Source organism: Artemia sp. Qi Xiang Cuo, chromosome 3 (assembly GCF_049724085.1).
Source record: "Artemia sp. Qi Xiang Cuo chromosome 3, ASM4972408v1, whole genome shotgun sequence".
Lineage (NCBI taxonomy): Eukaryota > Metazoa > Arthropoda > Branchiopoda > Anostraca > Artemiidae > Artemia > Artemia sp. Qi Xiang Cuo.
The window spans coordinates 22785639-22807827 of NC_142796.1; the positions used below are offsets into that span (position 1 = coordinate 22785639).

The window sequence follows — 22189 nt, forward strand, 5'->3', positions numbered from 1 at the left end:
AAAATAGATTTTTTCCGCCACAAAATTGCAAAAAAAAACGCCTCTTTGCTATGACATAATTTGCTAATAGTTGAAAATGACAATGCAAATTTTAATTTCTATTCGAATGAGGTTTCTCCTGATTTTCTAAGACCATCAGTTGGGTGCGACCCCCCTGGAAAACAAAAAACAAATAAAAACGCATCCATGATAAATCTTCTAAGAAAAAAAGGAAATTTTGCTTTTTTTTATAGATAGGAGCTTGAAATCTTTGCAATGTGCTCATTTTCTTTCCGAATTGCTCATTTTTTAGGCTCCTAACTTTTGGTGGACTTTTGCGGGATGATGGGTTCCCTCTTATTGCAGGAAGCTTTTTTCTGCTTAACAATAAAGATTACATTCTTCGGCTCGTAACTTTTTGTGGGTAGATTTAAGTTTGATAGATTTTACATACTTAGAATCAACACACAGTTCATTTGATATTATTATCAAAACTGAGTTTTGGTTACTATTGGCATGCGTCGCTCGGTACGCACACTTTATCACAACGAGCTGTTTGGTTCAAGGTTAATCTAAATACGAGATGGGATACAATCCTCCTTAACTCACTGCTCTTTACACCAGAATTTCAGTTTTTTACAGCTAAAAGTCGAGAAAAAGCTTATCTCAGCATTTCTATTTGAAAAATCCAATAAAACTGTCTAAGACAAGAGAGGAGCTGTCGTCTTTACCGAACAGCTCCTCTCTTGTCTCTTCATGTTTAAGTTCAACTTTTTTTTACACAATGCTTACTCTTTTTTTAAGAAGCCTTAAAAACTAAGGCTTCTTTTTGAAAACAGCAGTTTTTACAGTAAAAGGGGAAAGTAAAGGGTTCTCCAAACGTATTCCTCCTAATGAAGGAAGGCCAGGAGTTATCCCCCCCCCCCTTTACGTACCTGAAGAACCTCTTACGGAGAGTTTGAAAATACTGGCCTATAAACGCACTTCTTGAGGGTTTACTTATGCAGTTTACTGGATAAACAGTATATAACAGCGGTCTACAAAGCACGACTGCTGAGCCTATACAGTAGCTTACTCTTCTTTGGCTCCTTAAGACTTAAGTGCGACCCTGACACAAATATCATCGAGCAGGGGCATAACTCGCGGCCAAAACAGGATGTTTACTTGATAATCGTGTGTCTAAAAAATTTGGCATTTTGGCACTGGCTGGCTAACTGGAACAAAAGTAGGGTAAATTGATAAGTTCTGAAACTAGACTCACTGCACATAAAAACAATAATAAAAAAAGGGAAAAAGCGCAGAAAATTCCGGCCAACACCACGTAAAAATTTTCAAAATCGTTTCTTATTTTTTGTTTAGACAAACTAATTGTTTTTTTTTCATTTCACTTCCAATTTTTAGCCTTGACAGCAGAGGTAGTTATGTTCTTTTTTTATTATCATCTTTAATTTTTTTTTTTTGTACTCTGCAAAATTAGTTGTATGATTCATTATTTTCTTTTCATTCATTAGACTCCCCGGTATAACGTCTAAAAATGTTTATAACAACTTATCCTAATATAAAAGATGCATAAGGATTTGAAACTATAGACAAGACAGCTTCAGCGTATAGGCTAATTTTTCTTTGTTTTTGGTCATCTATCTGAGAAAAAAAAATGGAGTTTAGCCCCAAATGGGGAGGGAAGAGGTGATAAGGGATGGTCCAAAGAAAATTGAAACTTCACAGGGGCAAAGAGTGTAGCTTTGGGTAGAGTATGACGGTGGCGGAGCGTACACAGCTGTGTTGGCCTCAGGTAGCTTAGTTCTGAAGATGATTGTCGACTGCGGGGTATGAAGCTCGGCAGAGGCTCGGCAATTTCGACATGTCTGGCAATTATTTGTCTGCAGCAATTCTTTCCCTGTTCCCAAAATTTTAGGTAAATCCCCCAAAATTTTAGACCTTCCCAAAAGAAAATTTGGCTACCCTGATTCCCAGAAGTTCTGTGAAAAATCGTGGCACCTCCTAATATCTCCTCGAAAATATGACTTCGTTCTTCCTCAAGAAAAAGTTTCTGTTAGCACCCGTGAAACTCTGTTGAAACTCTGTAAGCACCCGTGAAACTCTGTGTTGGTTTGTATTCTTATATCTATAAAATATTTTATTTATTCTGTTATAATTTGCCGCAATAAACAAAACGGTAAGTAAACAATGCGCCCTCGTGCATTCTTAGTAAACCCAATCACTTCCGGTATTCCACAAGTCACATCAAACAAACTTGTATATATCACAAACTAAAAACTTAACAATCAAACCAGTAGCCCTAGAGTTTCTGGGAAGGGTGCTGGAATTTTTGAATCTTCAAAATGAAGATACGAAAAGGTACCCAAAAAAAATCTAGCGAGGGGGTACTTTAAAATTTTTAATTAAAATACAATGTAAGGTATTTTCCAAACTTAGAGGGATTACTTCCCACCTCCCCCACAATTTTGTCAGTTTTAAATCCTATCCAGAGGAAAAGTAACTAAAAGTTATAGATTATTAGTCAGAGGGAAATTAAGATAAGATAGTTCAACTTAATTCTATATGCACATTTTAGGATGGTGCTTCATATTCTACGTAGCGATTTTAAGGGTAGGGGTAATGTCAACTTTAGAGATTTTTTTTGTGGAAGGTTTTTTGTAAAACCTTCACACTTGCATAGTGGGGGGGGGGGCAAGTATCAAGACTTCTATTCATTTCACGTTTCCCAAAGGTGACGTACGCTATTACATGTAATAAAGCTCTCGAAGCTGAAAATTATTGAACTGGCAAGTAATGATGGCATTGATACCCATTGGATGTACTATATTACTATATTGTAGTAATATAGTATATTGACCAGCGCTTATTACTATATTGACCATCCTGAGAACCAAAATTATCATTCAGCACGTCATTTTTGGATACCTTTATATTTCTTGAGTACCGAAATTAGCAAGTTTCTGCCACAACTTTAGATCTACAAAGGCAAGCCCCGGGAACTGAAGCATTACCTTTAGGTTTATTGGCCAAGAAATTTTTTTTCAGGCTTGGATTTTATCAAAGTAAACTGAGAAGCAGTCTTATTGGTGACAAGCTGGAATCAAAAGTCCGAAATAATAACTAAAGTTTACTAAATTAATAAACGTATGAATCGTCGTATTGTTCATATTTATCTCTTTGGCGCACAAGTTTCCGGACATCTGGCCAATAATAGCGCTTAATTTTTATGGACTGCAAATATGTTTAAGGATCAATGCGCCCCTGTTCACCAGTATGGCGCCTAAAAGTGCAAAGTAATTTAAATAGCCTCTGAATAGTTCTAAGCCAATTGTTTATCTCAGAATTTCCACTCAGTAGCATTTTGGCCCAGTTTGGGCCATAAACACAGAACTACTCAATAAAAATACAGAAAATTTCACTTGTTTACAAAGAAGTTCAGCCAGAAGTTAAAGATTTCTTCCGACACGTCTTTCACACTTAGGTACAGGGTAGCTCACTACTTTCGGCCGGAGTTTTCATTTAACACAAATCGGAGACTCTTAAAATCAATGTTCTATATATTCTATATATGTTCTATATCTTCTATATACTCCTTAAGAAAAAGTCTGTTTTATTCTCAAGTTGGTGACGAATGTTTGGACCTGAAAGTAATGGAAACTTGATTTCCATTCAAATTTTCACCATGATGAAATCCGACACCATGGAAACGATTATAGAAAAAAAATCCCCAAAAGTTATTGCGCATTAAAAAAAAAGAAGAAAATTAAAAAGAAGAAAAAAAAATCCCCAAAAGTTATTGCGCATTAACGTATATTTCAAGCTATTTGGGTTTCCCTGAAAGCAAAAACTCAAGAAAAGATAGCAAAATTGTACATTCAGCAATCTACTTCTGGTATCACGCATTTACGAAGTTTTTCATCTGTTTAGTTAACATATATTTTAACACCAAACAAAAGGTACAACATTAGTTCAAAATAACTCGATACCGGATTAAAATATGTTCTTCAAATATATCGGGGATTTAAAATATATTTAAGCTGACTTTTTGGACTTTTCCACTGTCTCATACATATCCATCCTTTTTTGCTTGGAGATGGGAATTTGATTTCTCACTTCTTCGAGGAAGTTTAGATCTAAAAAAGAAACTTATATTGAAAAAGAGATATAGGCAATAAATTAACAGCTCCCCCCCCCCCTACTCATGAGGGTTGAGACAAGTTAACATAAAGCTTAACTACTCGTTAAGAGGTGAAACCCTTTAAGAAACCATAAGAGACAAACTGTTTATCACTACGAACGGCTTGGCTCATTTTCCTTTAATGGGCTTATTTTATATGTAGGATTGTTTAAAACAATAGTTCAAAATAAACTGAAATAATTTTAAATTTGTTCGGATAAAGTATCTTCTTAAATACTTTGAAAACAATTTACATTCTGAATTTTCTATGACAACAAAAAAGAATAAAATTTAAATACTAATCCAGCTTTCAGCAAAAATAAATATCTTTTAAAACATACAAATTTTCGTCACCAGTTTTCCCTTTAATAACATTTGGTTCAGAAGTACAAAAATTGATAATAAAAACAAACATGTAGTTCCTCCTCAATCATTTATGGCGCATAGGGCACCCACATTTGTTTCGTTGGAATTTATTTAACTGACTGGTCTCCTTCATCGATGGCCCTCCGGCAGGTGATAATGAATCCCGGGCTCCGTACTGCCGAGCAGAGATTAATCCTCTGCACTACCGAAGGAGCAATGATGGCTAAATAAAAATTTTGAAACGTCAATTTTTTAGCAACGTCAGCTTAAATATATTTTAAATACCCGATATATTTGAAGAACATATTTTAATCCGGTATCGAGTTATTTTGAACTAATGTTGTACCTTTTGTTTGGTGTTAAAATATATGTTAACTAAACAGATGAAAAACTTCGTAAATGCGTGATACCAGAAGTAGATTGCTGAATGTACAATTTTGCTATCTTTTCTTGAGTTTTTGCTTTCAGGGAAACCCAAATAGCTTGAAATATACGTTAATGCGCAATAACTTTTGGGGATTTTTTTTCTTCTTTTTAATTTTCTTCTTTTTTTTAATGCGCTATAACTTTTGGGGATTTTTTTTCTATAATCGTTTCCATGGTGTCGGATTTCATCATGGTGAAAATTTGAATGGAAATCAAGTTTCCATTACTTTCAGGTCCAAACATTCGTCACCAACTTGAGAATAAAACAGACTTTTTCTTAAGGAGTATATAGAAGATATAGAACATATATAGAATATATAGAACATTGATTTTAAGAGTCTCCGATTTGTGTTAAATGAAAACTCCGGCCGAAAGTAGTGAGCTACCCTGTACCTAAGTGTGAAAGACGTGTCGGAAGAAATCTTTAACTTCTGGCTGAACTTCTTTGTAAACAAGTGAAATTTTCTGTATTTTTATTGAGTAGTTCTGTGTTTATGGCCCAAACTGGGCCAAAATGCTACTGAGTGGAAATTCTGAGATAAACAATTGGCTTAGAACTATTCAGAGGCTATTTAAATTACTTTGCACTTTTAGGCGCCATACTGGTGAACAGGGGCGCATTGATCCTTAAACATATTTGCAGTCCATAAAAATTAAGCGCTATTATTGGCTTTAGTACTAAAAAAAAACAAAGAAAAACAAAAAAAAAACAAACCATCTTACTGATCAGGTATAACCCTTGCCCTGAAGACTGTGGGGGGAGTGTTCTGCTCAAAGGTATAATTTCCAGATTTGATAACTGCGTAGAACAAAATGGCTATCTCAAAATTCTGATTGGATGTGTCTGGGGAAATCATGGGCGTGGAAGGGGCATTAGTTGCCTTCCAATCACTTCTGAATATTAAAAAAGAGACGCGCCATTTCAATGTCCAATCGAATGAGACCATTTTGAAGTTTCTACAACAACACATTCTATCAAGCCTGATATGCCCCTAGGTCATAACTTAAAACCCTTGCCCTGAGGGTGTTTGGGGATGCTGTCATCCTCAGAGACCTAATTTCCAGAACTTTCAAATACGTTGAATAAAATAACTATGTCAAAATTTTAATTGGATGTGTTTGGGGAAATAGCGGGCGTGAGTGGGGGGTTAGTTGCCCTCCAATCACTTTTGGCTATTGAAAAGGGCACTAGCTCTTTGAATTTCTAATCGAATGAGCCTTTTTTGAAGTTTCTATGACAACACTTTCTATAAAAACCTTACATACCCCAGGGCTTAACTTACAGCCCTTGCCCTGAGGTTTTGGGGTCTTCTGCTCCTCAAAAACATAATTTCTATCTGGAAATCAACTACGCTGAACAAAATGGTTATCTAATAGTTTTCATTGGACTTGTTTGGGGAAATCGTGGGCGTTTCCCCAAACACTTTCGACTATTAAAAAGGGCCCGAGCCACTCCGATTTCCAATCGAATGAGTCCTTTTCCAATTTTCTGCGACAACTGCTTCGATACGAAGTGCCCTAGTCTAAAACCAAAAAACAAATGATAAATAATACATTGTGCCAACATCGTTCTTTACTTAGGCGGCGCTATTGCGCTGCCTATGAAGAACTAAAAAACTTCTTCCACAAAATAAGTTTTTCAAAAAAACTAAAGAACTTCATTAAACCAAAAATAGAAAAAAAAACAGAATCAAATAATCTACCAAGCATCCAACTACCATAAATCAATTTCAATAAATAAATAAAACGCAAAACAAACAGAAATTAAAAAAAAAACTCAAAACGAGCAGAAATTGATATGAATAGGGTTCTAAACCCATTATGTCCAGACGGATGTCCAGATGACCAGACAGATGTCTAGATTTCCAGACAGATGTCCAGATAGTCAGACTGATGTTCAGATGTCCAGATAGACAACCTGATGTCCAGATAGATGTCCCGATGTCCAGACAGATGTCCAGAAAGAAGACCTGATGTCCATTCATATGTCCTGATGTCCAGACAGACGACCAAATGTCTAGACAGATATCCAGATGTCTAGACGGACGACCTGATGTCCAGACAGACGTCCAGATGACCAAACAGATGTCCAGATGTCTACACAGATGACCTGATGTTAAGACAGATGTACATATGACCAAACAAATGTTCATATAGACGGCCTGATGTCCATACAAACATCCAGATGTCCAGAAAGACGACCTGGTGTCCAGACAAATGTCCAAATGTCTAGACAGATGTCCAGACAGACAACATAATGTCCAGACAGATTTTTCAATGTTTGAACAGACGACTTGATGTCCAGACAGATGTCCAGATGTCCAAACGGACGACCTGATGTCCAAAGAGATATCAAGATGTCTTGACAGATTTTCAGATGTCTACACAGATATTCAGATGTCCAAACAGACGACCTGATGTCAAAACAGACGTCCCGATGTCCAGACAGACGACTTGATTTCAAGACATATGTAAAGTTGGCCAGACAGATGACCTGATGTCAAGAAAGATTTCCACATGACCAAACAGATGTCCAGACAGATGACATTATGTCCAGACGGATGTCCAGATGACCAGACAGATGTCTAGATTTCCAAACAGATGACCTGATGTCCAGATAGTCAGACAGATGTTCAGATTTCCAGACAGATAACTTGATGTCCAGACAGATGTCCCGATTGTCCAGACAGATGATCTGATGTCCAGACAGAAGTTCATATGTACAGACAGACGACCTGATGTCCAGACACATGTCCAAATGACCAGACAGATGTCCAGATGTCAAGACAGACGACCTGATGTTCAGAAATATGTCCCGATGTCCATATGTCTAGAAAGATGACCTGATATCCAAACAGATGTCTCGATGACCAGACAGATATCCAGATGTCCAGACAAACGACCTGAAATCTTGACAGATGTCCAGATAAGCAGACAGATGTTCAGATGTCCAAACAAACAACCCGATGTCCATACAGATATTCCAATTTCCGGACAGATGACCTGATGCCCAAACAGATATAGACGACCTGATGTCCAGAAGATGTACAGATGACCAGACAGATGCCCAGATGTCTAGACAGATGTCCAATTGTCCAGACAGACTATCTGTTATCCTGACAGATGTCCCGATGTCCAAAAAAACGACCTGATGTCGAGACAGACGACCTAATGTCTCCACAAACACATTCCCACAAACACATCAATTCTACCAACACATCCAATCAAAATATTGAGATAGGTATTTTTACAAATGTTTCTTGAAAATTCTTATAAATTTTTTGATTTGTATCACTATAAGAAATCAAAAATTACTTAAGATTTTAAGGAATAAATATCAGCATAAGTATATTAAACTGACAATGCACATTTATTTCAGTAAATTCATTTGAATTTTTTTCGGTAACGAACAAATTACATTCTGGGTTTTAGAAAGCATATGGGTTTAGAACCCTATTCATATCAATTTCTGCTCGTTTTGAGTTTTTTTTTAATTTCTGTTTGTTTTGCGTTTTATTTATTTATTAAAATTGATTTATGGTAGTTGGATGCTTGGTAGATTATTTGATTACGGGGAGGTTTCCTCATGATCTTGCGTAGGTGGGGCTGTGGCATTATGAGCACCTGTCCACTCTTTTTTATCTTTCGGCCAGGCTGTACTTTATCTTTATTATCTTTATGTACTTTACTCTCTCTTTATCTTTGTACCAGTACAAAGATACTGGACTCTCTCTTTATCTTTCGGCCAGGCTGTACTGGTACAAAGATAAAGAGAGAGTAAAGTACATAAAGATAATAAAGATAAAGTACAGCCTGGCCGAAAGATAAAAAGAGAGTGGACAGGTGCTCATAATGCCACAGCCCCACCTACGCAAGATCATGAGGAAACCTTCCCGTCCGCCCCTCATCATACTTTGTCGAGGGTCTCAGGAGCTGCCCCGCCTACACAAGATCATGAGGTTGCCGTCCAACACGCACTAGCAGGACCATCCGGCATCCAAGTGCAGCCGGAATTTGGAGATGTAAGCATTTTGCCTCTAGTTTCTACCTGGTTATAGAAATATCTATCTATTTCTTCCAACTTTTTAGGCCTTTTTTTGCCATTTTTCAAGATATTAAAAGTATGTCAGAGATATTAAAAGATTTTTTCTCCCAAAGGAAATATAATGTTCCCCGTTTGAATCATGTCAAGAGCATGCATTCACCCTGCTAAATTATGTTAGAGAAGCAAAAAAAGGCACTATATTCTGGTCATAGTAAGGTTATGTAATTTCTATTGTGATATAAACGAAAGGTTAATCTTTCCTCTACAAATTTCTTAGAAAACAACTTTCTATCGGAACGAGTTGTTTATCATGACAGGAGATGGCTATCCATTTCAAATCATGTTTTTTTCCAAAGCAGATAAAGAGTATTAATATGATTTTTTTTAAGGAGTTGTTTGAACAAAATGAAAACCTACTATGTCATTTTTTAGATTGTAAACATCTTATATTAAGGTGGAATTTTCAGGATATATAGATTAGTGAATTAACCAATTGCTACTAAGCGTGTTTTTTAAGCACATGTAAATAATAATCAAATTTTAAAAATAGGGTGTTTTAGACACTTTGAAAATAAGCTATTTTCTTTTATAGGTTGCATTGGTTCCATATTCTCCATCTCTCCCCTCCTCGTCAGTTGGAGAGGAAGAAGAAGAACACATTGACGTGCCTGTGGAGTTCATTGGCGACAGTGAAACATCTACTAACAGTGAAAGGAATGGTAATTCTCTAGAAATTCCATTTGATATTGATGATTTTTTAAGTAATTATTTAATGTAGAACCTAGAACAGTTGAGCAGGGTAATGTAGGTAGTTCAGATTCGGACTTAGCATTGCTAAGTCCAAATACTATGCAACTTTTGGATGATGTTGTTAATGAATTAACGGGGAACTCTTCCCCCACAGATTACATGAACATAATTCAAACAAATGAAATGGCTTCTCACAATCCTATTGTTGAACAAAGTGGGAAGGGATGATGATAATATACAAGAGGGTAACAATACGCAATTTACGATAATTCCCGAATTCCAGCGGTCACATTCGATATTAAACACAATAGTCGTCTACACTGCAACTTTCGGGGATCCTTTTAATTCACTTACGGGGGGGGGGGGGTAATTTTATATTTGACCCTATAGATATTGTCCATGTGTATGTAGATAAAATTCAAGCACTCATAGAAAACCAGATTCAGTTGTGGGGGAGGGGGTAGGGACGCTATGAATGTTTTAATTGTTTCAAAGGTATTTTATTTAAATGAGGGTAAAAGTGAAGTTTATTATCATTATGTACATACCGAGATGGTAGGGGTCTATCCGCATTTGGAAAATTACGAAACAGTTTTTATGCAATGGATAGACTACATTATTACGCATCTCGAAAATTATCATGAGAATGGTAGTGGATCTGTGGTTCTTTTTATTGAAAATTTAAGCATAAATATTTGTAAATTTAAAAGGGATTTTATTTTAAGTGGGGGGGGGGGAGAGGGCTATAGTTTTAAAATATAATCCCGAGTTAGAGGGTTGCAAGGGCGTTCAACAAATCTGTTTTGAAACAGGTCAAAAATGTTTCATGTACGCCTTCCTCATTTCAGCTTTCCGACCTCTGCAAAATGACGCTACAAAGACAAATTTAGAATAATGGGTTGTACATGGGAAGGTGGGGTCTGATTTTCCCCCTGTAGATTTCACTTGTTTAGAGGGAAAATTCCCAGTAACGTTAAGATCCAATGATATTTTTGAAAGGGCCAATACCCATTTAAATATCGGCGTTACTGTGGTCCAATGTGAAACTGAATTTCAAGAGGGTATTCGTTCTAATAAAAAGGGGGTGTTGTTCCCAGTAAAGTTCCCATCAATTGAATTGGTAAAGCACTGGGTTTGGTAGTTTTATACATCACCTAGTGAACCCGATACAATTGGCCATTTCAACCCAATTACAGACATCAGTAGAGTTCTGAGAGGGGGTAGGGATCTAGGGGTACTTTTTTACTGTCCAACATGCCTGTCATGCCTACCAATTTTGTAATGTTTTAAAGCTACAGAATCATATGAAGCATTGTAGACGGTATGGCTATCAAAATGTGGAAACGGTTTCGGGTGATAGGGCCATTTTACGTTTTAAAAATTTCCAAAATACCCTCCTGCAAAGCAATAAAATCTCTTTGGATTGTGAAGCTAGGCTAGTGGATATGAACGATCCCCGATTTCCAAATCGAATCAAAGAACATCTGGCCATAGCAGTTTCCTCTATTTGCTTTGCAAATGGAGCTATTTCTCGTTTGAGAAATACTCATTACCCATTGTTTTTGTCTGCAGTGGATCGTCTCGCGATTAAAAATAAAAAAAAGATGCTGGGTTTTTAAGGGTGAGTTTGAAGAGGGGACTAAGGGGAAAGGGACTAGGGGGAAAATAGCGGGGAAGGGGAAAGTGATTGACCATGATCACTTGTGGCAGGAAATATCCTCAGGAGGTAGAAATTTTCGTAGTGTAGCACATCAATCATGCAATGTGAATGTAAGCCAGCAGTTTTTTATACCGGTTTTCATTCACAACGCAAATTATGATTTAAAATTTATTTTATCGGCTTTGGCACGTATGCATAGGGAGGGAGGGGGAGTAGATAGTCCATGGGTAAAAAATTCATTTACCTATAATATTATGCCCAAATCAGCCGATAAGTTGGTGCTTCTCGAGTTGAAATGGCAGGTAGTGAATAACGGGCATACCTGTTGGAATAAAATCATGTTTTTAGATTCATTTAGTTTTTTCCCCAAGGTATTGAGTCAATTGATTCAAGTGCAGAAAAGCGACGATTTTGATAGTTTTCCTTTGCTTAAACAGCACTTTCGAGACAGTGAAATGTATGGCCAACTGACCTGTAAAGGTGTATATGCATACGTAATAGTTATATGCAGAACTATTACTGTTCTGGTGCTCGGTTAAGCGAGGAGAAACTGCCTCCAATTGAAGCTTTCTATAATTCACTCACCAACAGTGAATGCACTGCCGAGGAATACGAATTTGCCAAGAAGGTCTGGGCTAAGGGTAATTGTAAAAATGGGTGGGATTATTGTAGATTGTACTTGGCCAGTGACGTTTTAACTCTGTTAGATATTGTCTGTAAAAACACTGACCAAATCTATTCAGAGTTTGGATTAGATATAGGTTATTATTTTTCCACACTACATTTGGTGATGGACTTGATTTCGAAAATTAGTAGAGAAGAAATAGGGTTGATCAATGATGTAGATCAACACCATTTTCAAGAAAGATCAATGAGGGGGGTATGTTTTTCATGGAGATCGCGTTTTGACAACAGATCCAAGTGGGCAAGACACGGGTGTAAAGTCAAATGCAGTTTTCCTTGACATGACCTCTATATACCCCTCGGCAATGTCTCACTACTCTTTGCCGTGTGGAAACTATAAATGGCTTGAGAATCCTTGTGAGATCCCCGACATTCACACCGTCGAGGACAATGGGCCACAAGGATTGTTCTTTGAAATTGACGGGCACATTCCATTGGCGCTTCATGATTCTGTCAAAGATTTTGTTTTCCCCTGTATCAATCGACCAGTGACAAGGGACTCGCTGAGCCCATACAATCGATCATTGGTTGATGATATGGGGATGCACTGGACCCCCTCTAAGCAGAAACTGATTGCACATCTGGACCCTAAACATAATTTCGTTGTTCACCCTGTGCTTTTGCGCTGAATGGTGAACAATGGTTTCAAGATCACGAAAATACATAGGGTCTTGCAATTCAGTCAAAAAACTTATTTGAAGACGTTTATTGATACCTTTATCGATAAACGCTCTCGGGCACTAAGTAAAGTAGAAAAGGAAATGTACAAGCTTATTTTAAATTCACCGTTTGGCAAAATGTATGAAAGCGTACGGAACAGATCTCGTTGTGACGTCGTGACTGACCCCCAAGAATTTTACATCGTTCACGAGCATAGAGGCAAACATGGTTCTTCTACACAGAAAGAAAAGAAATGTGGTACTGAACAAGAATATAGCGGGAGGTAGTTCAGTACTTGAAATTTACAAAAAGCTCATGTTGTAATTTTTTACAATGTGTGCAAGGTACAATGGCCAAGGGAGAGGGAGGTTCAAGTTTATTATGGGGATACAGATTCTCTGCTGTTAAAAGTAAAAACCGGGGATTTATTAAATGATTTAGAAGATGGGGAACACATCAGCTCACGGATGGATTTCACTAACTGGAATGCATCCCTTACCCCGAGTTGGTGAAACGTCAGGCCCCCAATCAGTTACTAATGTTAAAATTAGAGACAGGGAGCGATTTAATATCCAATGGGGTGTTCCCCGGTCCTAAAGTTTATTGCGTATAAACCCACAACAAAGATGTAAAACAGGCGTGTAAAGGGGTGCCTACACATTTTGTAAAAAACAATTTCAACATGAGTGTCTACAAAATTTGTGTAGAAATTTGTCTAGTACCGAGAGCAAAAGTGCCTGCCAACAAAGTCTTTGTGCTCGAGAATGGTGTAAATGCACTCCCCCATGGCCACTATTGAATTCCAGACCGGCTTGAATGAGTAGACTATTGCAACCAACTTGGTCTGGATAAATTAAATTAACCTAACCCAACCTAACCTCACCTGATAAATTAACCTAACCTAACCCAACCTAACCTTTCCTGATAAATTAACTTAAATTCTCTAACCTAACCTGCAGTAGCGGTGGAGGCGACTATTGTATACAGTTTTTCCACAGTAACCCCGGGGGCTGGGGGCCCCGCCTTCGGTCCGCAGCTCCCGCCCACGGCCGGCCTTAGGCTATTGTATACAGTTTTTCCACAGTGACCCCGGGGGGTGGAGAGCTCCGCTTTCGGTTTGCGCCTCCCGCCCACGGCCTGCCTTCGGCCCCGCGATACCCCGGAGGGGGGGCCTCAGGGGGGTATCCTTTAAATTCATAGTGTTCAATTGTGCTTTTGTTGTAAGTTGTTGTTTTTTTAAGTGAAAAATGTTGTTGTTGTACAAATAGTTCTGTTTTACAAAAATGTGTATGTACTATTACTGTTGGTGTTATTGCTCTACAAAAAGTGTTTTTTATGACAATAAATGTTGTTGTAAAAATAGTATGTGTTGTTCTTGTTGAACAAAAAAAAGTGTTTTTGATAATATATATTGTTGTTGATGTTCTTGTTAATAAATATTGGTGTTCTTGCTGTACAGAAAAAAGTGTTTTTGTTCAACAAGTGAAAAAATGTTGTTGAACAAATAGTGTTGTTGTTCTTGCTGTACAAAAAAGTGTTTATGATAATAAATGTTCTTGTTGAACAAATAGTGTGTGTTATTTATGCTGTACAAGTATTTTTATGTTAATAAATGAAAGAAATATTGTTTTTGTTGTTCTTGTTAACGTAGATAGATCTATGGGGAAATTATTATTATTTATTCATTGGACAAGTATGGTTTACAGTTATTTGTAGTCTGACTTTTGTCAACAGCAGTATGTATCAATTCAAAACACCATTCAGATCGCTTCTTTGTGGTCCATAAATGTTGGGGAAAACGAAACTTTTAGCTAAAATAATTCAAAATTTCAATAAAATGTTTTTGAATAAACCGACGAAAATTTATTCTTGTAATAGTTTTTCCCAAGAATCCTATAAACAAACAAAACCTATTGGCACATCAATGATGATACAATTCATACGGGGACTTTATTGTTTCAATAGTATTGAACCAAACTCATGGCTTATTATTGATGATTTGGCTGAATCAATTGAACAGTTCTCACAGGAAATGATACAGTTGTTTACCGTTCCCTCTCATCATGAACACATTTCCATAACCCTAGTTCTACACAATCTGTTTCATCAGAGCAAATGTATGAGAACCCTTGCTTTGAACTGCACCATCTATATTATCTACAGAGTTGTTCGTGATTCTAGCTCCATAATAATTCTCAATAAGCAAATATATCCAGGTGCTCCAAAATTTCTGTTGTCAGCGTACACTCAGGCGACAAATAAGCCCTACGGGTACATTTTGCTAGATCTTAATCAGAATACACCCAAGGATTTAAATGTAGTCACAGATACTTTCGACAAAGAAATTACAGTATATCTTCCAGTGAACAGTAGAAAAGGCTATTAGTTGCCATCATTACACTGAAGAAACTACATGAACAACAGTATTTATTTTCCGTTTTAGGCACTTCAAAACCTCCACTTAGGATGGCTATACTAAAAAATGATGTTGAAAATGATTTCATCAATCTAATATCTGAACTTTGTTTAAATTTAACTAAGGGCAATGTAAACTTCCCAGAAGGTGTTAGACAACAGACAAAGCAACATCGTTTCACTGTACGTTCTTGACTTGCAAATACAAGGGAAATTTTTTTTTTTTAAGAAAACGTCTCCTTCAAGGGGGCGGTAGCTTTTTCACACCTTTACTACCAATAATCACAGGACTTGTAAATAGTTTTCTCTAGATGGCTAAACCCTATAAATTGAAACCATTTGAACTTGTCCTCTCGCCCGTGGAATATTTTGAAGACAATCTAAGCAAATTCATTAATAATGAAAATATTGCCGGTGATAAAAAGCTAGTTTTACTTTAAGATGCATTGCAACATGTGGACAAACATAGACCTTATCATGAGAGGCCCGCCGTTACCGTCACAGATCCCCCTAAATAGGAAGCACCTCCTCTAGATTCTGCACAATCAAAGGAGAAAACTCTTAAATAAAACTGAGCTAAAACTATAACTCTAAGTAAAACTCTAAGCTAAGACTAAACTCTAAACAAAAAACTCTTAACTAAAACTCTAAGCTAAGACTCTAAACTAAAACTATAAACTCTAAAATAAAACTCTTAACTACTATAACTCTAAGCTAAAACTGTAAGCTAATATCAAACTGAAACTCTAAACTAAAACTCTTAACTAAAACTAAACCATAACTCTAAACTAAAACTCTTAACAAGAAACTCTTAACTAAAATTCTAAGCTAAGACTCTAAGCTAAAACTCTAAACTACAACTCTAAATTAAAACTCTTTACTAAAACTAAACTAGAGCTCTAAACTAAAACTCTTAACTAAAACTAAACTATACTATAACTCTAACAAAGACTCTAAGCTAAGACTCTAAACTAAAACTCTAAATTCTCAACTAAAACTAAACTAAACTATAAATAGAACTAAAACTCTAAGCTAAGACTCTAAACTAAAACTCTTAACTAAAACTAAACTAAACTATATCTCTAACTAAAACTCTAAGCTAAGACTCTAAAGTAAAACTCTAAACTAAACTCTTAACTACTATAACTCTAACTAAAACTGTAAGCTAATACCAAACTGAAACTCTAAACTAAAACTTTTAACTAAAACTCTAAACTCTAAACTAAGACTCTAAAGTCTAAACTATAATTAAACTAAACTATAAGTCTAACTAAAACTCTAAGCTAAGACTCTAAGCTAAAACTCTAAACTTAAACTCTTAATTAAACTAAAACTCCAACTAAAACTGTAAGCTAATACCAAACTGAAACTCTAAACTAAAACTCTTAACTAAAACTAAACTATAACTCTAAACTAAAACTCTTAACTACTATAGCTCTAACTAAAACTGTAAGCTAATACCAAACTGAAACTCAAAACTAAAACTCTTAACTAAAACTAAACTATAACTCTAAACTAAAACTCTTAACAAAAATTAAACTAAACTATAACTCTAACTAAAACTCTAAACTTTAAACTCTAAGCTAAAACTCTAAAGTCTAAACTACAACTCTTAACTAAAATTAAACTAAACTATAACTCTTACTAAAACTCTAAGCTAAGACTATAAGCTAAAACTCTAAACTCCAAACTGATACTCTTAACTAAACTAAAACTCTTTACTAAAACTAAACTAGAGATCTAAACCAAAACTCTTAACTAAATCTAAACTAAACTATAACTCTAACAAAAACTCTAAGCTAAGACTCTAAACTAGAACTCTAAATTCTCAACTAAAAGTAAACTAAACAATAAATAGAACTAAAACTCCAAGCTAAGACTCTAAACTAAAACTAAAATTTAACTAAAACTCTAAGCTAAGACTCTAAACTCTAAACAAAAACTCTTACCTAAAACTAAACTAAACTATAACTCTAACTAAAACTCTAAGCTAAGACTCTAAAGTAAACTTATAAACTCTAAACTAAAACTCTTAACTACTATAACTCTAAACTAAAACTGTAAGCTACTGCCAATTGTTTCGCTACATTTCGCTTACTACAGCATGCACATTCATATTTTAGTAGTGAGCTCTTATCATGGGCTTTCAGTGCTAGGAATAAGTCTAGATGCATCCCTCGGCAAGAAACATGTTCATACTCACTGCAGAAGAAGCACTTGAGTGCAGTTGAGTCTTCAGCTGCCAGGTGGCAGTAGCTGCATAAGCTACCGGTAGAGCCTTCTTGAGATCTGGATGATCCAGGAGTCTCTGAAGACAGGAATTTTTCTTGATCCGGAGCTTGCGGACAGGGAGACAGTTTGGTAGCTACAGGAGCTGGCTTCCCATCTGGAATCTTGAACAGTAGTACTGGGTGTTCAACTGACGTTAAATTACTAATGTATGATGGCTGGTCACAAATATAGAAACCCTTGCGCAGAATTTGAACTATATCACCTTTTTTTAAGTTCTTGAGTTCAGGATCCCCAAGGAGCTGCTTTTCAAACCAAGTCTGATGGCCAATGAACTGTTTAAAGTCTTCCTCTTTGGCCAGCAGAGGTTTGTTGATTAAATGATCGAAATCTACTTCGACAGTAGGGATCAAAGGGGCTTTAGGCGTATCTGCAAGCCACGTAATCTTTAATGTTTTTTGGTAATTTTTGTTGGACAAGTTGGCTCTGCCTTCTATGGACTCAACTTTTCCGCATTTGCGGTGAATTTTTTGTAGCAACACGTTTCCATAGTTGATAAAAGTGACATTGTCACTTTCCTTCAATTTTTCAGCATCAGCAGCCTCAATAAACACTTTTGGTGCCGTCCAAACTGTTTTATACCCGATCTTATCATCTTTAGGGTGCTTTTGAACCGTTAGCGCTTCCTCTATAGCACCATTTATCAGCACTGGAACTCTTCCATCCTTCTCAATGGCAGTGTAGCGCGGAGCAATCGGCTCAATTACTTGCTTATTAATGGCCCATATTTTGTCCCAGCCCATGTTCACAATAGATCGCGATGATCCCTGTGCCAAAATAAATTGTCGAAGTGCTTCTACCATCATTCCTCTGCGAAGCACTCCGCGAACAGTGGGCATTCTGGGATCGTCCCATCCATCAACATATCCTTCATTGACGAACCATGTCAGCTTTCGCTTCGATAGAACTGTGTTATTCAAGCACAATCGGGCATAGTCATGAATGTAAGGCTTTCTTATGCCCAAAACATCGCAAAGCCAGTAGTACTGGACATCTCTATCATGGTATTCTGTTGTTCTCAGAGCATGCGTGACTCCCTCTGCAGAATCAACGATGGGACATGCGAAATCATAAGTAGGGTAGGCCTTGTATTTATTCCCTGTTTTGACATGGGGCTCATTTTTGCATCTATAAATGACTGGGTCACGCATACATCCATTAACAGAAGTCATATCAATTTTAACTCGTATGCAATACTTCTGTCCAAGCTCAGTTCCTTTCTTCATTTCTTCCCATATTTTAAGATTTTCTGCCGGTGGTGTGTTTCTTCTTTGAGATTCAATCTTTTGGATCCTTTCCTGCTTCATCAGCTCTGGTTCTGTATCATCAGCAAAGGCCTTGCCCTCTTTAATTAATTTTTCACAAAAGGAAAGGCACAAATCAAAGTAATCTGAAGTGTGAGAAAACTTGTCCCATTTGACTTCAAGAATTTTCAGATCTTCAAGTATAACTTTTTCGAAGTCAGCTTTCTCTTTTGCAGGATTAGTATCATCAAATCTCAGGATCAGTGTCCCCTCATGCTTCTCCTTATAATGCTGATTAATCAGGGCCGCCTTTGCATGGCCAATATGGAGATAGCCACTGGCTTCAGGAGGGAATCTGAAAACTGCTTTACCCTTGTCGGTACCAGGAAGCTCCATATATTTTCCGATATCTTTATTCTTTTTTGGGACTGGAGCAATAGCTTTCTTCATAAAATTCATTTTTGTCAGAGTTTAAATCCAAACTAATATGATTCCCTGTAGGTGAGTAGCTATATACCAGATTCAACGTCATTTTTAGATGTCAGTTAGATGACGTCATAATTAGGCTCTAATATTATCCACTCCAATATGATTCTTATTCGTGCAAGCTTTTTTACGCCCGAAATTACGTCATAATTAGAGATAGTGATCTGATCATCTGTGATGTCGATATGATTCAAATACAAATTTGGCGGGATAGCAATAGTAGAAAAGAATGTAGCAGATGGCAAACAGAAGACGAACAAGGAAAACAGCAAAATGGGCAAAGAAGACACGAAAAAGTTGAGTCAAAATTGAAAGGGTGCAAAAAAATTAAGGGAAAAAAAGCTGATAAATTAATTTTGGAGCAACAAGTTTTATATTTTTTGCGGGAAAATCAAGCTCAATCTCAACGCCAAAAAATTCAACGCCTGAAAGATGAGGTCAGTATACTTAAAGGGACAAGGTAAGTAGACTTAAGGCTCCAAAATCCTTCTGAAGGAGCTCATAATGTGGTTTGATTTCCTCTTTTGCTCCAAGATGGAACTAGAACTCAAAATGTTTGTTCCAATGAAGCAATTTTAGGTTTTTAGTCCTTTGATGTCATAGTAGGTTTGAACTTAGCTTAGTATTACTGGATACAAAGTTCAAAATCAGTTCAAAGTAGCAACATACTGCATGGTCGATGGAAGGATCTTAGCAGTCAAGAAGGGTTGCCAATCCAATACGTACGTATGAACAATTATATCCAAATCAATTTAGCTACGCTGGGAGATAAACTAGACGAAGCGTACAACCGGGACCATCCTTATTAAGAGCAAATTCTAAAAACAATTTTCCCTGCTTAAAGGTTTAGATAACAAATCGGGAAGTATTTCAATATCCTTCATGGCTATGAACAGTTTCATCTCTTCCGTTAGTATTTGTCCCCCATCCCCCCCCACAAAAAAACGACGAACCCTTCAAGCTACATAATCAAATGTCTGAATAAATTCTAAAACCTCTGAGTATTTCAGCAAGACGGGCAACCAATATTTAACTTCACTGGAAAAGAAACTTCCAGAAAAAAATATTTTCAATGACCTTAGTGTGCAAAGTAAAGATCATCGCCGATGGTTCAAAAATGATTGTATTATGAATGAGCCTATGTGTAAGGACCGAAGGACTTATCTTGAGATTAATTTTAAGAACTTGTTCCACGAAGCCGGCTATAAGTCTTTGATACCCCTAAGCCCAAGAGTTTTATGCACCCATAGACCAAAGTTTTTTACGGACATCTGATGTCCAGACATTGTCCAGATGTCTAGACAGATGTCCAGATGTCAAAAAGATGTCCAGATGACCAGACAGATGTCCAGCTGTCCAGACAGACGACCTGATATCTAGACAAATGTCCAGATGTCTAGACAGCTGTCCAGACAGACGACAAGATGTCCAGACGGATGTCCAGATGACTAGTTCAGATGTTCAGATAAGAGTTTTGTCATATCTAGACAGATGACACGATGTCCAAACAGATGTTCAGATGACCAGACAGATGTCCAGATATCCAGACGGACGACTTGATGTCCAGACAGACGACCTTATGTCCAGACAGATATCCAGATGTCTAGAAAGATAACCTGATCTCTAGAAGGATGTTCAGACAGATGTCCAGAAAGACGACCTAATGTCCAGACTGATGGTCAGATGACTAGACAGATGTCCAGACAGACGAGCTAATGATCGTATAGATGGCCAGATGGCCAGACTGACGACCAGATATCCATAAAATATCAAGATGACAAGGAAGATGTCCAGATGACCATACAGAAGACCTGATATCCAGACAGATATCCAGATTACCAGACAGATGTCCAGATGTCTAGACAGACGACCCGATGTCCAGACAGATGTTCAGATTACCAGACAGATGCTCAGATGTCTAGACAGACGACCTGATGTCCAGACAGATATCCAGACCGATGACCTGATGTCCAAACAGATATCCAGATATCCAGACAGACGCTTTGAAGTCTAGACTGACGTCCAGATGACCAGACAGATGTCCAGAAAAACAACCTGATGTCCAGACAGATGTCTAAACAGATGACCAAATTTCAAGACAAACGACCAGATGTCCATACGGATGTCCCAATCTCCAAACAGATGTTCAGATGACCAAACAGATGGTCAGATGTCTAAACAGAGGACCTGATGTCCAGAGAGCTGTCTCGATGTCAGGAAAGATGACCTGATGTTCAGATAGATGTCCAGATGAACAGACAGTTGCCCAGATGTCAGAGAGACGATCTGATGTCAAGACAGATGTCCAGATGACCAGACAGATATCCAGATGTCCCGACAGACAACCTGATGTCCATTCAGATGTCTCAGTCTCCAAACAGATGTCCAGATAACAAGACAGAAGATCAGATGTTCAGACAGAAGACCTGATGTCGAGACTGCTGTCTCGATGTCAGTAAAGTCGACCTGATGTCTAGATCTCCAGATGGATGACCTGATGTTCAGACAAATGTCAAGATGACCGTAGAGATGTCCAAATGTCACATATGCTATCTGATGTCAAGAAAGATGTCCAGATGAACCGACGGATGTCCAGGCAGAAGACTTGATGTCAATTCATATGTCTTGATGTCCAGACAGACGACCTGATGTCTAGACAGATGTCCAGATGTCTAGACAGACGACCTGATGTCCAGACAGACGTCAAGGTGACCAAACAGATGTCCAGATGTCTAGACAGATGACCTGATGCTCAGACAGATGTCCAGATGTCCAGAAAGACGACCTGATTTCCAGACAGGCGTCAAGATGACCAAACAGATGCAAAGACGTCCATACAGATGACCTGATGTTCAGACAGATGTCCATATGACCAGACAGATGTCCAGACACACGACCTGATGTCCATACAAATATCCAAATGTCCAGACTGACGACCTGATGTCCAGATAAATGTCCAAATGTCTAGACAGATATCCAGACAGATGACCTAATGTCCAAACAGATTT

General features: G+C 37.3%; 1 pseudogene; it reads right to left on the reverse strand.

Annotated features, from left to right (window-relative positions):
- Positions 1 to 10556: 10556 nt before the first annotated feature.
- LOC148953878 (bifunctional glutamate/proline--tRNA ligase pseudogene) lies at positions 10557 to 19154 on the reverse strand (annotated as a pseudogene).
- Positions 19155 to 22189: the final 3035 nt, after the last annotated feature.